Consider the following 12,936-nt stretch of genomic DNA (forward strand, 5'->3'; position numbering starts at 1 on the left):
AACCTTTGAATGCACGGACTTGAAAATACTTGCAGAAATACTACAGGGTTAAGAGGGGCTCAGTAGGGAAGGGAGGGGTCATGGGGTTATAAGTGATGGTGGAATGTGATGATCATTATTATCCAAAGTACATGTATAAAGACAAAAATTGGTGTGAATATACTTTGCATAAAACCAGAGATATAAAAAAATTGTGTTCTATATGTGTAATAAGAATTGTAATGCTTTCTATAGTCATATATAAATAAAAATTTTTAAAAAAGAGGGGCTCAGAAGCCACCTGACAGAAGCCTATGTAATCACAATGTCCCTTTAAAGATCATACAATGCTGTGGCCTTGGACAACTAGCATTGATTTAATGACATCTAAGTGAAACTAGAACTAGCTATGATTTTTTTCTTCCACATTCTCAATTTTGATTTTGCTAGATAAGAATATATTTAGGTGAAAATGGGAGAGAAACATAACCTCTGCTTGGGAGTGTTCATTGACACAGCTATTAAATATATTCCATACTAAGTTTTGTTGGTTGGGACTGGTGCTATTCTATGCATGTGTGATTTGTTAATTCATTGAACCCTGGAAAAGTGAACACGTGAGAAATAGAGCTTTTGATTGCTCAACAGAAGAGGTATTCAGAAGACAGGACTGTTTTCAAGAAAGGTAACCCATGAGGGGAATAGGGTAGTCTGCTTCTGAGTTTAATTTTATATCTAGATCTTTTTTTCCTTTAGGGATTTGTTGAAGGAGGCAGTTGTAGTTTATATTACAGCACTTTTCAACATACCATTTGATCTGTTGAGATGAACTAGTATGAAGAATATGCAAGGAACATTTTAAATAGATTTAGAATTAGGGGCATGAAGTTTTTGACTTATTTTACAGGGTGGCTTTGAAGTTAATGATTATACTGACTCATTTGAAAAGTGTCTGAGGTCTTTGATCGAACACTACATCTCACTAGTTTTGATGCAGCATGTTAACACACTTGCATGCAACCCTGTGAGACAGAGGCTGGGCTTTCCTAAAACTCCACTAGTATCTCCATTGAGGAAATATTTGTATTTCTGAGTGATTGATCCTGGGAGTGGCTGCTAAGTTGATCTGAGTTGCAGACTAACCACATAGAGGGAAGAATAAAGGCAGTAGGGACTGTGGGCAGTCTGTGTGTTGTCTCTCTGATCCTTCACTTCCCAAGTCAAGAAAAGAGAAGTTGCTAACCTGACCTATCAGAGTCCAGTGCCTCCACAGGGCTTCAGAGGGATATGGTGGCTTAATAGGTCACTCACCTGCCCAAAACTCTCTTTAGTGCTCTCCTACTTCCTATGCTAGTTCTAAGCCTGGGGGTTGGTACGTGGATCCAAGGTTGATCTTGCCTCTGTATGTGTGTCTAAGCATGTGGGCCATTGCATTAGATTCCTGAACCATATATAAGGTTAAACATGATAACACCCAGTAAATATATTTCAACCAAGACTCCCCAGGGTTTTACTTGGAGGCATTCAGAAGTTATGATGTGAGGCATTGGTTTGCACTGAACCAATGTATGCCCAGCACTTCTTAAGAACTTTCTTCAGGGAGGGTATTTGATAGGAGAGTGTAATTTAATCCTATTAAAATTATATCAATACTCCAGATATACAACAGACTACTTTTGTTCATCATATATTTACTGTTTATGGATCTAGATTCTGCTTTATCACTTCTTCAGCATGGAGTTTTTTAAAACTTCAAGAAATATCTGTGCTCCTAGGAACACATACTCCAGTTCTAACGTACAGGCCAAACCAAACCATCATTGAGGTCCCCAAAAAACAAAAACAAAAAACCAGCAACGAAAACATGATAAATATGTAACTACAAGATATCATCAATTTGTTTAAATAAATTATGCCTTAAATTACTTATTGTTGAGTAAAATTGATTCTGTAATAGAGAACAGGGATCAGTGTTGACGCAGCAGATGGGTATGAATCCTAATTTTATATTTACTAGCTCTAGGACCTTTGGAAAGTTAAACTGCTTTGAGGAGCCTCTCTTCCTTCATCAATATAATAGCTTGATTAAAAAAAAACTACCTTACAAGATCGAAGCAAGGACTATGTTATGGATAATGCTATAATGCATATCAACACATGTGTCAGTTTTTAAATTCTTTTCTCATTTTGCACATTCTATATCTCTGTCCTTTTGACTTTGGTTTCCAGGAAGGAGTAGGTTTATTCTAGCTTGAGAAGCATGAATGTAGTGATGACACCCATTTCTCCAAGATGCCCTCTGTGTTCTAGGCCCTTTCTCCTCAGACACAGACACAATGATTTATTCCACATTTGGTTGAAAGAATGAAGCAGAAAACTGCTTTCCCAAGTTGTCTTCCTCTAGGGAAATGGACTCACAGTTTGCTTTTGGTTTAACTAATCTTTTCTTCCCCTGGGCTGTTCATTTTTGTTTCTCTTTTTAAAAATCCTTCAGATTTATCCATGCCTTCCAGCGATTTCTGCTGTCCAGGACACAATGACGGATTCTAATACAGCAGCGACAGCTGGAGAGTTTCACATTTTCCTCTGGGAGATCCCATTGGTCGGTGAAACTGAAAATGAAGACATTTTAGGCTTCTCCCTGAAGTGCTTCTCTACCATCCTTATGGCTAGTTTGTTTGCCCACACTGCTTGAGCAGAGGCCTGTTAACACAATGATTGCAAAACATCTGGGGGAAATATTTAGGTTTAAGAGGTTGCAGGAGGAGCATTTATTGTTATTAATGAAACAAGCTCACCATTTGGCACAAGAGTCCCATGCCTTCTGAGTGCTGTACAGAGTGATGCCTCATTGCCTGAGATATGCTTTGTCCCCAGGATTCACTGCCAATTAAAATAATAAATAAGCAACACAAGCTATAGAGATTGAAGGGAAGGATAATTGTCCTTCCTAGTCATATAAATGAGGGGCTGGCTGGGATAAGAAAATAGAGAGGTATCTGTTTTCCTCTCCCATGGTGCCATTTTCTTTGTTGCTTTATCTACACTACAGTGGGTAAAAAGCAAGATTTAGTCACAGTAATAACAACCAGCTGAGGTGTTTACACCCTTGCAGGCTTTAGGCAGAATTTTTCCTTTCCCTACCCTGACAACTTCTGACTATTTCCTTCACTGCTTCTGTGAAAGCTTGGGATAAAACTATTTTATCAAAAGGGAGAAGGAACATTAGCTACATACCCTTTGGGAGAAACCAACAAATGCCAGATCAATTCAAAAAATAAGGAAATACAAACTACAGAGATATTCCATCTCAGGCCATGAATGGAAATGGATTTTGCCATTTGAAAAATAACATCAAGAGTAATAATGGCTAAACTCTATGAAGTTGCTTACTGTATACTGTTCACCAAACTAAGAAATAACCTGTAAGATCTTGATTGCTTAATATAGTAATCTGTAGTAGGTGCTGTTATTTTCATGAGAATTAATTAGTAAATTTTCCAAGGTCAAACAAAAAGTTGAGTACCATACTCCACAAGCAGTTCAAGATAACTCTGTTATCAGTCAGTCATTGAATTACCCTTCATGTAGCAGATTTTGATAAGCTTACATATAATAATTTTTGAAGAAAACAATCAGGAATATTACTTCAAAATGTTACCAATTGGCTATTGTCAGATTTAATTGTGGAACTGAAGAAGAAAGCTCAGGAAACCCGGAATGGAGAATAGTTGGATGTTAAACTGAACACATAATTTGTATCACAATGTATCAAAATGTTTATTTGCATTTAGCTCCCCATCCCCTGCCCCCACACACATTTAATTTTGGGCCACTGAACCAATCATCTCATTATATTCACCTCTCTTTGTATATTTATATGACTTATTGCAAGCTCAAGTAAGATCATGTTAAAACTTAAGAAAGGAGGGGAAATAAGAGTGATGAAGCATTTCTTTGAGGACTTGACAAGTGCTAACAATTAAAGTTCTATGTAGCATCACATTCAATGTCATTTTAAAGAAAGCAGGGTTATTCAGTAATAGAAATAGGAGCATGAAAGTTCAGGGAATTTACATAATCATAGACCAGTTATTACATGGTAGAACTGACATGGAAATCTATATTTGTACATGCTTATTCTATAACACTAAGTTGAGTGCACTGTTTTGTGCTCTTTTCTAGAACATAATGTTGAACGTGTAAGTTTTTATCATGATTGATCTTGTGTAATTATGGTCAACTTCTAACTCTGTTAATAAATCAGCAGATGACTCTTAGGGTAATGATTAGAGTTAAATGTGTGTGTGTGTGTGTGTGTGTATATGTGTGTGTGTATAAAAGAGGGTAAAATACAAATAAACATTTGATACAAATTATATGTGTTCAGTTTAACATCTAATTGGTGAGCTCTCCATTGAAAAATAAAATATATAAAGATTTGAAATAGCATTCAAGTATAAGACAGGAGGATGTGTTTGTTTTTTCACCATTGAGTTTTAGGCGACCATGCTACATGAAAAAGATTTTTGGATAAGAGCTGAAAATATGAACTTGTAAATTAGGAGGTAAATTTGTGCCAGAGTTCGGGTCATGAGAAATAGGCTAAAAAGGTGGCAGCTATGACCTTGGGAATGAATAAAAGAGAAAATATTAGCTGAGAAGAGTTGCTAAAGGTTAGTTAGCCTTCATGGAATAAGAAGAGAAAGAGAAGTCTAAAAAGATTTTGAAAATGTTCACCTCAAGAGGAGAAAAACCCAGACACAAAGGTACTAGAAAAAAAGAAACAGTTTCAAGAAAGAAGAAACCTGAATATATAAAAATGAGTTAAGAACCAACATATACCCGTTGGATAGATCAATTAAGAATTCTGTTTTATCAACAATTAGGACAATTTGAAGTTTCAGGGTTATATCAGATCTAAGGAACATTTGATTTAGGTTGATTTTTCGTTAGGCATATTAATAAGGAAAGTCTACTATGCACTTGTAAGCAATGCTCAATATTGTCTACACTGAATTTCATGAAAGAAGAGTGACTCTCTTTTCCTTTACTATGTCTTCTTCCACTTTAATACATTTATCATTATTCAACATCTGAAGTATTACATATACATTTGTGTCTGCCTCCTCATGTTAGCTTATGAAAATAGTACTTTATTTTATTACTCCTATATCTTTGATTTCTGGAATAGCAATTGGCCAAATATAGCTCACCGCTTGTTGTTATAAATAAAAATCCATTAAAAAACCATGCTTGTTTATATTAATTATGAGTCCATATGACAGAAAACATGTGGCCCACAAAACTACATTACATGGCCTATTACAACACAAAATGCCAACTCCAGGTCAAAAATAATACTTGTACATTGTGGGTGGTCAATAAACATAAAGATTAATAAATAAGATAATTTATACTTCAAGGGAATTATTTCCAATTATTCAACATTTTGGCAAAATTACTAATGAATTAATCTTTTTAAGTTCTGTTTTTTATTTGTAAGAAATATATATATATATATATATATATATATATATATATATATATATGTATGGAAGTAAGAACTAAATGAACTCTACATAGTTAGCATGTGATAAAATAAAAATATATTTATTCCCTTCATTATTATCCCTTGAAGAGCTCTGTCTGTGAAAGAAATTTCAGGGCCTATAACCAGCTTCTCATGTGTTCAGAAGTACCAATGGTCACTCTGCTTGAAGTCATACCGGTCAGCAATATGAAGACAGCCAAATGATGCTGAATCACCCAAATACAATGTCCCTCTGTCCCTAGAATTTAAAAGACTTAGATTGCTATAGTCACCAAAGAAATAGGGCCTAAGGAAAGTCAAAGGCTCCCTATTACAAAGTAGGCCCATTTCTTTACCATCATTACATCATTAGTAACATTATTTTGATGTGGAAAAGGAGCAAGAAATAATAAACAGATATAATGGGGTTGATAGAAACATTGGGAATAGCCTTCCAAAGACACAGACCTTTACTCCTCTTCTTTCCAGAAGAGTTCTTCATTATTCATGGCTTTCTCTGCAGTGTGGTATATCGTTCAATGTAGCTGTCAAGACCATTCAACTTCTTAATTTTGGGGGGTTACTTTTTGCTAGGGTTTCTTTTTCATTTATGGTTGTTGGGTATCCAATGAGGAAGGTTATTTTTAAAGTCACTTAGCTTTGAAAAAATACTAGTACTGAAAGCTGTTACAAGCTTTTGTTCTTAGACATACACATACTCAACCAAGGGAGATATTTTCAATTTGAGTTTGAAAAGGGATTTAAACATTAAAATTAAAGGCTTTGGAATTGACAGGTATGAAGAAAGAGAAAAGAGCAGAGACAAATATTTCACTTTTCAGAAGTATTTTAACAGTTTAGGAAAGGCTAGACAAGAGAGTATAAGAACAAGAAAGAGTTAGAAAAAGAACAATGCTACTATATACCTACACCCAGCTCTTTATTTTTAGGCCCCAATTATCCATACTGTCTGGTAAAACCTCAAGTTACACTCTATGTTTCACAGGTCCTATATTCCCTGGGTATCAACACCTTCCATAATTAATTTAACAAATATGTAGTCATCTCCCCACATTTGCTAACATGCATTTATCTATTATGTGTTAGACAATACAAAAGTGGCTAGGAAGATAATGATATCACCTTGAACAAAGCTCATTATATTAGGAATTTCTTAACTAGATTACTTTTAAAGATTGACTTTTGCCCATTTCATGATAAACACATTTATTCTCACTTTTATGATCATCATTATCTCATTTTTAATTTTTTTAACATATGATAAAGATATTATTGTCTCTTCTTTCAGATAACTCAGTTCAATTCCTACTTCTGACTTACTTTGCAAAAAGAATCTTACATTTTTTCTAAGATGCAGCTTTTTGATCTTTAAAATTAGCATATTACCACCTACCCTAAAGAGCCATAAAAATAACACAAATTAGTTTATATGAAATATGTAAGGCATTTAAATCTTACTTGCTGCTACTATAGTATGGTGGAAAAGTTACTGAACATTACTTAATCAGAACTGGGTGGTAATTTGTATTTTTCAGGCTTTTCCCTGTGTAAATCACTCAAGTTACTAAGATTTCAGGTTTTTATTTTTAATGTTGAAAGAACGCACCAGAGAAAGAGGTCGTGCATGAAGATTAAACTGAATAATGAATGTGAATTAGCCTACTCATTGGCTCTTTGTAGTACTAAATTCATGGTTTTAAAAAGTCTTCAAATTTATGCGAGGGGAAATAAAACAAACACACATAACAAGCAACTGTCATGGAAGAAAGCTTCCCTACAAATATAGTAGACAGATACAGAGAGCTCTAAGAAATTCATTGAAAATCCTTCAAAGGATCCAATAGAAAAATGAGCAAAGAACCAAAAAAGGTAATTTTCAGAAAAGAGAAATCAAAAGATAAATAAGTAAATTAAAAAGTCAACCTCACTATATAATGAAAAAAAAAGGAGGGGTTTGTTTTAGTCTCTTTTTATATAGTGTTTTCCATGGTGCAGTGGCTGTCTCATCTTACACTGCTTGCTGGACCTCTGATTAGTATAACCTGATGAAATCTCTAATTATTTTAACCTTTACAGAGAACAGGCTGGCAGCATGTATCCAGATCTTTACAAATGGTCATAGCCTTGGGCTTGGTAATTCATGCAAAGGAAATAACCAGAGATGCTGAATAATTGTTATGCATAAAATTATTCATGCATATCTTAATTTTTAACAGTAAAAAATATGTGCCAAAAATGGGAAATTGATTTTAAAAACAAGTCATATTTAATGAGAAAAATGATTCTAATATTATGTGAAAACAGTAATTGAATTCAGTTTTTTTTCTTTTTGTGTTTGTGTGTGCCTGTGTGTTATTGATTATATAACCAGTTTATTAATGAGTTGGAGTCCTTGAGGCTCAATCAGAAAAAAAAAAACTTTACTCTTTCCCCAAACTTTATTCAGTCTTCTCTGTTTAGTTCTCTACACCATGATATCTCTGACATGTCCCATAGCTGTTCATCTATTCTTGTTTTGAGATCTTGAAAAGTCCAGCTAAAATAGTAGTATTGGGAAAAATATTAAAATGCTTACTTCCACTATGAAATTTATTGAAGAGATCCTCCTCTCCCTTTCTTCATTATAAAATTTTAGCAGTTATTTATGTAATTTGGAAATGTGTGATCAATGCATTAACTAGAGTTCCTGGGATGACTTGGTCACATATCAGCAGGTTGGAGGTGATATATCATGCACTTCTTCTCAGAATATGTGGGATTTTATCACCTATCATCCTGAGCTGTGGTGATAAATTTAGTTCCTCTCTTTAGAATATGTGAGCATTTATCACCTGTAGTACTTAGCTTTGGGCATTTGTTAAAAATCTAAGATCAAGAAAAAAATGCCTTTTAACAGGGGGCTTTAATTTGGGAATTGCAGATAATTTCTGTTCTTTTCTTGGTATCATGTCTTATGAGTTCTCTATAGTCAGTCTTATTAGAATAAAATAAAAAATTCTGTTTGTACCAGTCTGTATTATTCATATTACCTAAAGTACATTGTAATTTACGTGCAGAAAATGATTGTTTACACTTTTTATGTAAATCATAGATACTGAATAAAATCACTGTTTAGAGAAAGGTCAAGAAAGCCAATAAATTAATCAATATTGATCACAGAAAGGAAAGAAGAACTCTGAATTGGGATTCAGTTTTATTTTTTCCAAAGACTAATGTGGCATGATTATACCTTACTGCTGCTTCTGCTCAGTAACTGTGTGATCACTACTCACTGTGAGATAAACAATATGCTCAATGTGATGCATGAAATTTTCTAGGTTCATCTCATGATATTCTTTAAGCAAAAACTGGTCATTTCAGACTAGAGTTTAGGTAAGTGCTATATTTTTACCAAAATTACTCAATTAAAATTTGATACAACCAGTATTCAAATCTTGCTTGACTTAACTAGAAAGAAGATCATGCTGTTTCCTTGTCCCACATTAGAGGAAATGAAAAATAGCAGCACTATGGAAAATGGTGTAATCATCATGTTAAAATTCCCTCTTCTGCAAGGTGAAAAATCACCATTCCACATGCAGACATGGAGCATATGGGAAATCTTTGCATCTGTTAAATTTTTCTGTGGACCTAAAATTACCCTTAAAAATAAAATCTATTAAAAAATTACACAAATAGTTGTCCTTGGATAATCAAGATATATTAGATTATTGATATCTGACATTTTTGTATATGGAAGATATGTAGTATAAATAGGTATATAATATATATATATATATATTTATACATGTATGTGTGTATATATATACACATATATATAAACTTATACAGTATAGCATAACATGTTCATACAGAATTTATTTTGTTTTGTAAAGGGTGATTTAATTATTACAGCTTGCAAAGTCTGTTTTTTATTGAGATTAACAAGGTAGAATGCTGTAGCCACATGCTGAATCCCTGGCTGGCTCAGATCTAACAAGAACCAGTTGCTTCATTCAATTTCTTTCTTCCTCCGAAATGCAATTAACAGACTGTGATTAGTTGAACAAATTCCAAATTGTATTCAAATGAAAGCAATTTACCCAGAGTCTGGTTCCAACAGGTGATCATTTTCAAAGCTCCTGGAAGAATTGGATGGTTTCATCTAATTGTTCTCAGGAAGAAATGGATTTAAATGCTTGGTTCCAATAGGCCCCACCATGCGCAGCCCATATGGTGGTTCAGTGTTAGCCTTTCAGCTTCACTAGCCCAAAGGGCGGCCTGGATAATTACATCTTACTTCCAAAATATTTTATGGTGGACTAAAATGTTTCAATCTAGCACAAAATAATTGCTGAAACTTTCTAACTTCTAAGCAAAGAAAGTTGTCGAGATATAAATGTGCAGATGGGACATTTGTAGGAAGGAGACCTCTGTTTCTGAGGGAGAAGGGTGAGAGTAGCAAATAACTAATGATAAAGGTTCTTTGTGTGCTACATGTGAAACATGGAAAGTGCTTTCTTTTTTATTGTAGGGGCTAAGTAGCCCATTTAATTTGCACTGAAAATGTACGATATGTGTCTCTTTTTCTATTAGTACATGGAAGAAACTGAGACTTAGGATATATTAACAAAATTCCCATAAATCCCATGTTGGCATGTGATTTGAACCTGGAAAATTGGGGATTCAAAATGAAGTATGAATACATAAAAATAAAGAGCTTTTCATTTCTTCTCTGCCAGGTTGCCTTTAATTACGTTTGAAAAACCATACAAATTTGGCTGAAACATTTTGTATTAGGTTCACCTAAGAAAGTCTAATTTTAAAAAAAAGAAACAAATACACAATAAAATTTATGTCTATAAAATTTATGCAAGCCTATCAAAATCATCAGAGATGATGTTCACCAAAACAAACAATATTCAAATAGTATTGTCACATCAAAATTAAAGGTTATCTTGAGGCACTGATCTGAATTTACATTTTACAAAGTCTTTTCAGTATTTATATTCTTGGGGGAGCACTTGCAAATGGTGTCCAAAAGACAGTAACCTAGACTGGAACACATCCATTTACATCACTTAATGAATATACTGGCATAGACATTTGTGATAATTTCTAATTTTTAATAAAAATATTATTTTAAGAAGTTATTATCAGCATGTAATAATCCTGATAATAAACTATTATTTTATTAATTAATAAGAAATAAAGGAAGACATGTAGCAGTAGAATTGGAAATAAAAAGTGACTGGGATCTCACAGTATTTGGGCCTGTAGCTTATGCTGTATTATGACTATCACTTTGCATACATCCCATCACTACACCATGAGAACCTCAAAGGGTCAAGTCCTATCATATCCCAGTTTCGAAATCCTAGAATAAAGTAGCTACCAATTACTAATTACTGCTATGATCAGCACATCAGATGGATGTTGGTGCTCATAGACTGCAATCAGGTACTCCCTCCAGGAGAATTCTTTTACATTAATGTAGCCTCTGTACTTCTTCATCAACATGGTCGCAGAAGAAACCACTTATTTATTTCTTCTAAAAAAAAATCCACTATCAATAAAGCAATAAAAATTTACAGATCCTCCCTTTGTCCACCCTTTAATGTCAAATTTGTATCCCATTTTTATGCTGATCAAGTCAATACCACCCCCAATTCTGCCCCATATAATAGCATAGCATTTGTATGTACATACATTTCTTTTCATTTTTAGACATGTTTATGCTGTGTTCTCATATTCAGTGAATATTAAACAAATATTAACTGACTTAAGAAAACACAGCAAGTAAAGACGACAACCAGTGCTCCAATCTAGGCTCACATTTTTGTAGACAAAAACATGTAACATTTTATTTGCATGCGCACATACATAGGTAGTTTGATTAAAATGAATTGTCCATTTAGTTTAAAAATCAGATCAAAAACAGAAAGTAACTGAATTACTAATTTAATCAATGGGTCCATCAAATCAACTCAAACTAACTGGAGTGACAGTCTATGCAGATAGTTTGTGACTTAAGCTTATTAAATAAATCAATTGAGTATTTCCTTGCAAACCAGACTCAGGATTCCTCTGCATAGAAGGCTTTGGGCTCTAATGTATGTTCACCAATGTACAGATCCTGCTGGGACATTCATGCAGATGGTAAATTGTGCAGTTATTTATATAGAAACTACAGTATAGTCATGGCTCTCCCAACCAACATCCCTCTCCAAAAAGTTTAATGTATTATTCTTCACATATCAAACTTATCTTCTCCCTTTGCCCCCATTCCTACTCTTTGTCATGTCTCATATTTTGTAATTCCTGCAGACATATCTGATAAAGGCCCATCAAAACCACTGAAATTCATCCTTTGTCTTTCCATTTCTCATCACTCATTAGTGACACATACAGTTAAGTCTTTGACTATTTTGCTCTATCTTTTTTTTAAAATTCTTCATATTTTACTGCACACAAAGAGATGAGAGACAAAGGCTCATCAAAGCCATCATTAGGCTACATTTATCTCCTTTGAACTGCCTTTGTCTTCTATTAGTTCTTAAAATGGTCCCAGTCCTAGTATAGCTAGCTGGAATCTCTGGTTACATTTGCTCTTTTTTAATCTGTTACTGAAATAGCAGTGCTACTTGATTTTTTTGTGCTGCGTTTCCAGTGATGAGAATATCTCTGAGCAATCTTCTAGAGGTTTGAATTCAAAAGAAAATCTTTTTCTTGTAATTAAAATATTAAGTGCTGCCTGCATTTATGTTTATCATCTGTGAAACATTCATTTTTCATACTCATTTTCTTGCAGTTTGAAAGCATTGTTATGCAATGATTACTCCCAATGCCAAGCTATCAACAGGAATATTTTGAGATAAACAGTGTGTTTACAATAGGAACTTTACTGGCGTCTTTTGTTTTGGAAGATGTTGGCATTTGTATTATCATTCTGCTCAGGAACAAGCCTGTTCTAAGCCTATTGGAAAATTGCAGTAATTTTCTCAGTGATTGCACACAGAATTGGCCCTCTTGTCAGCGTCATCACGGGCTGAGGTAAGGTCTTCTTGCATTTTTGGTGACCCTCACTATTTTATTCACGCATTTGTTCACTCATTCATTCACTCCCTCATGTAGCAATCACTAACAGTGTAGCTTTCAATTATGCCTAAAAAACTGCCTTTACAACATCCTCTCCATCGAACTATAAAATATGTATGAATTTGCAGAAAAAGAAAGTTAGCAGTAACATGAGAAACAAAAATCATTAGACACATTCTGGGAAGGATTTCCACTAATTTTCAAGCCCCGGTGATTTAGATTAAGACATAGCAGTGCTAACCTATTAACACTGACCCTCAGAACACAGAAACCAGAGAGAAAGACATTTGACACTTGTATTCCATTTCTTACTTTCAGGAAGATGG

The 12,936-nt window shown here is 34.1% G+C and overlaps 1 protein-coding gene across 12 annotated transcripts in view; it reads right to left on the minus strand.

The window, feature by feature from the left end:
• Nucleotides 1–12,936, minus strand: part of Tenm4 (teneurin transmembrane protein 4) — a 2,824,428-nt gene that overhangs the window by 2,169,265 nt on the left and 642,227 nt on the right. The gene's annotated exons all lie outside the window — the stretch shown is intronic.

This window comes from Ictidomys tridecemlineatus, chromosome 4 (assembly GCF_052094955.1).
Source record: "Ictidomys tridecemlineatus isolate mIctTri1 chromosome 4, mIctTri1.hap1, whole genome shotgun sequence".
Taxonomy (NCBI): domain Eukaryota; kingdom Metazoa; phylum Chordata; class Mammalia; order Rodentia; family Sciuridae; genus Ictidomys; species Ictidomys tridecemlineatus.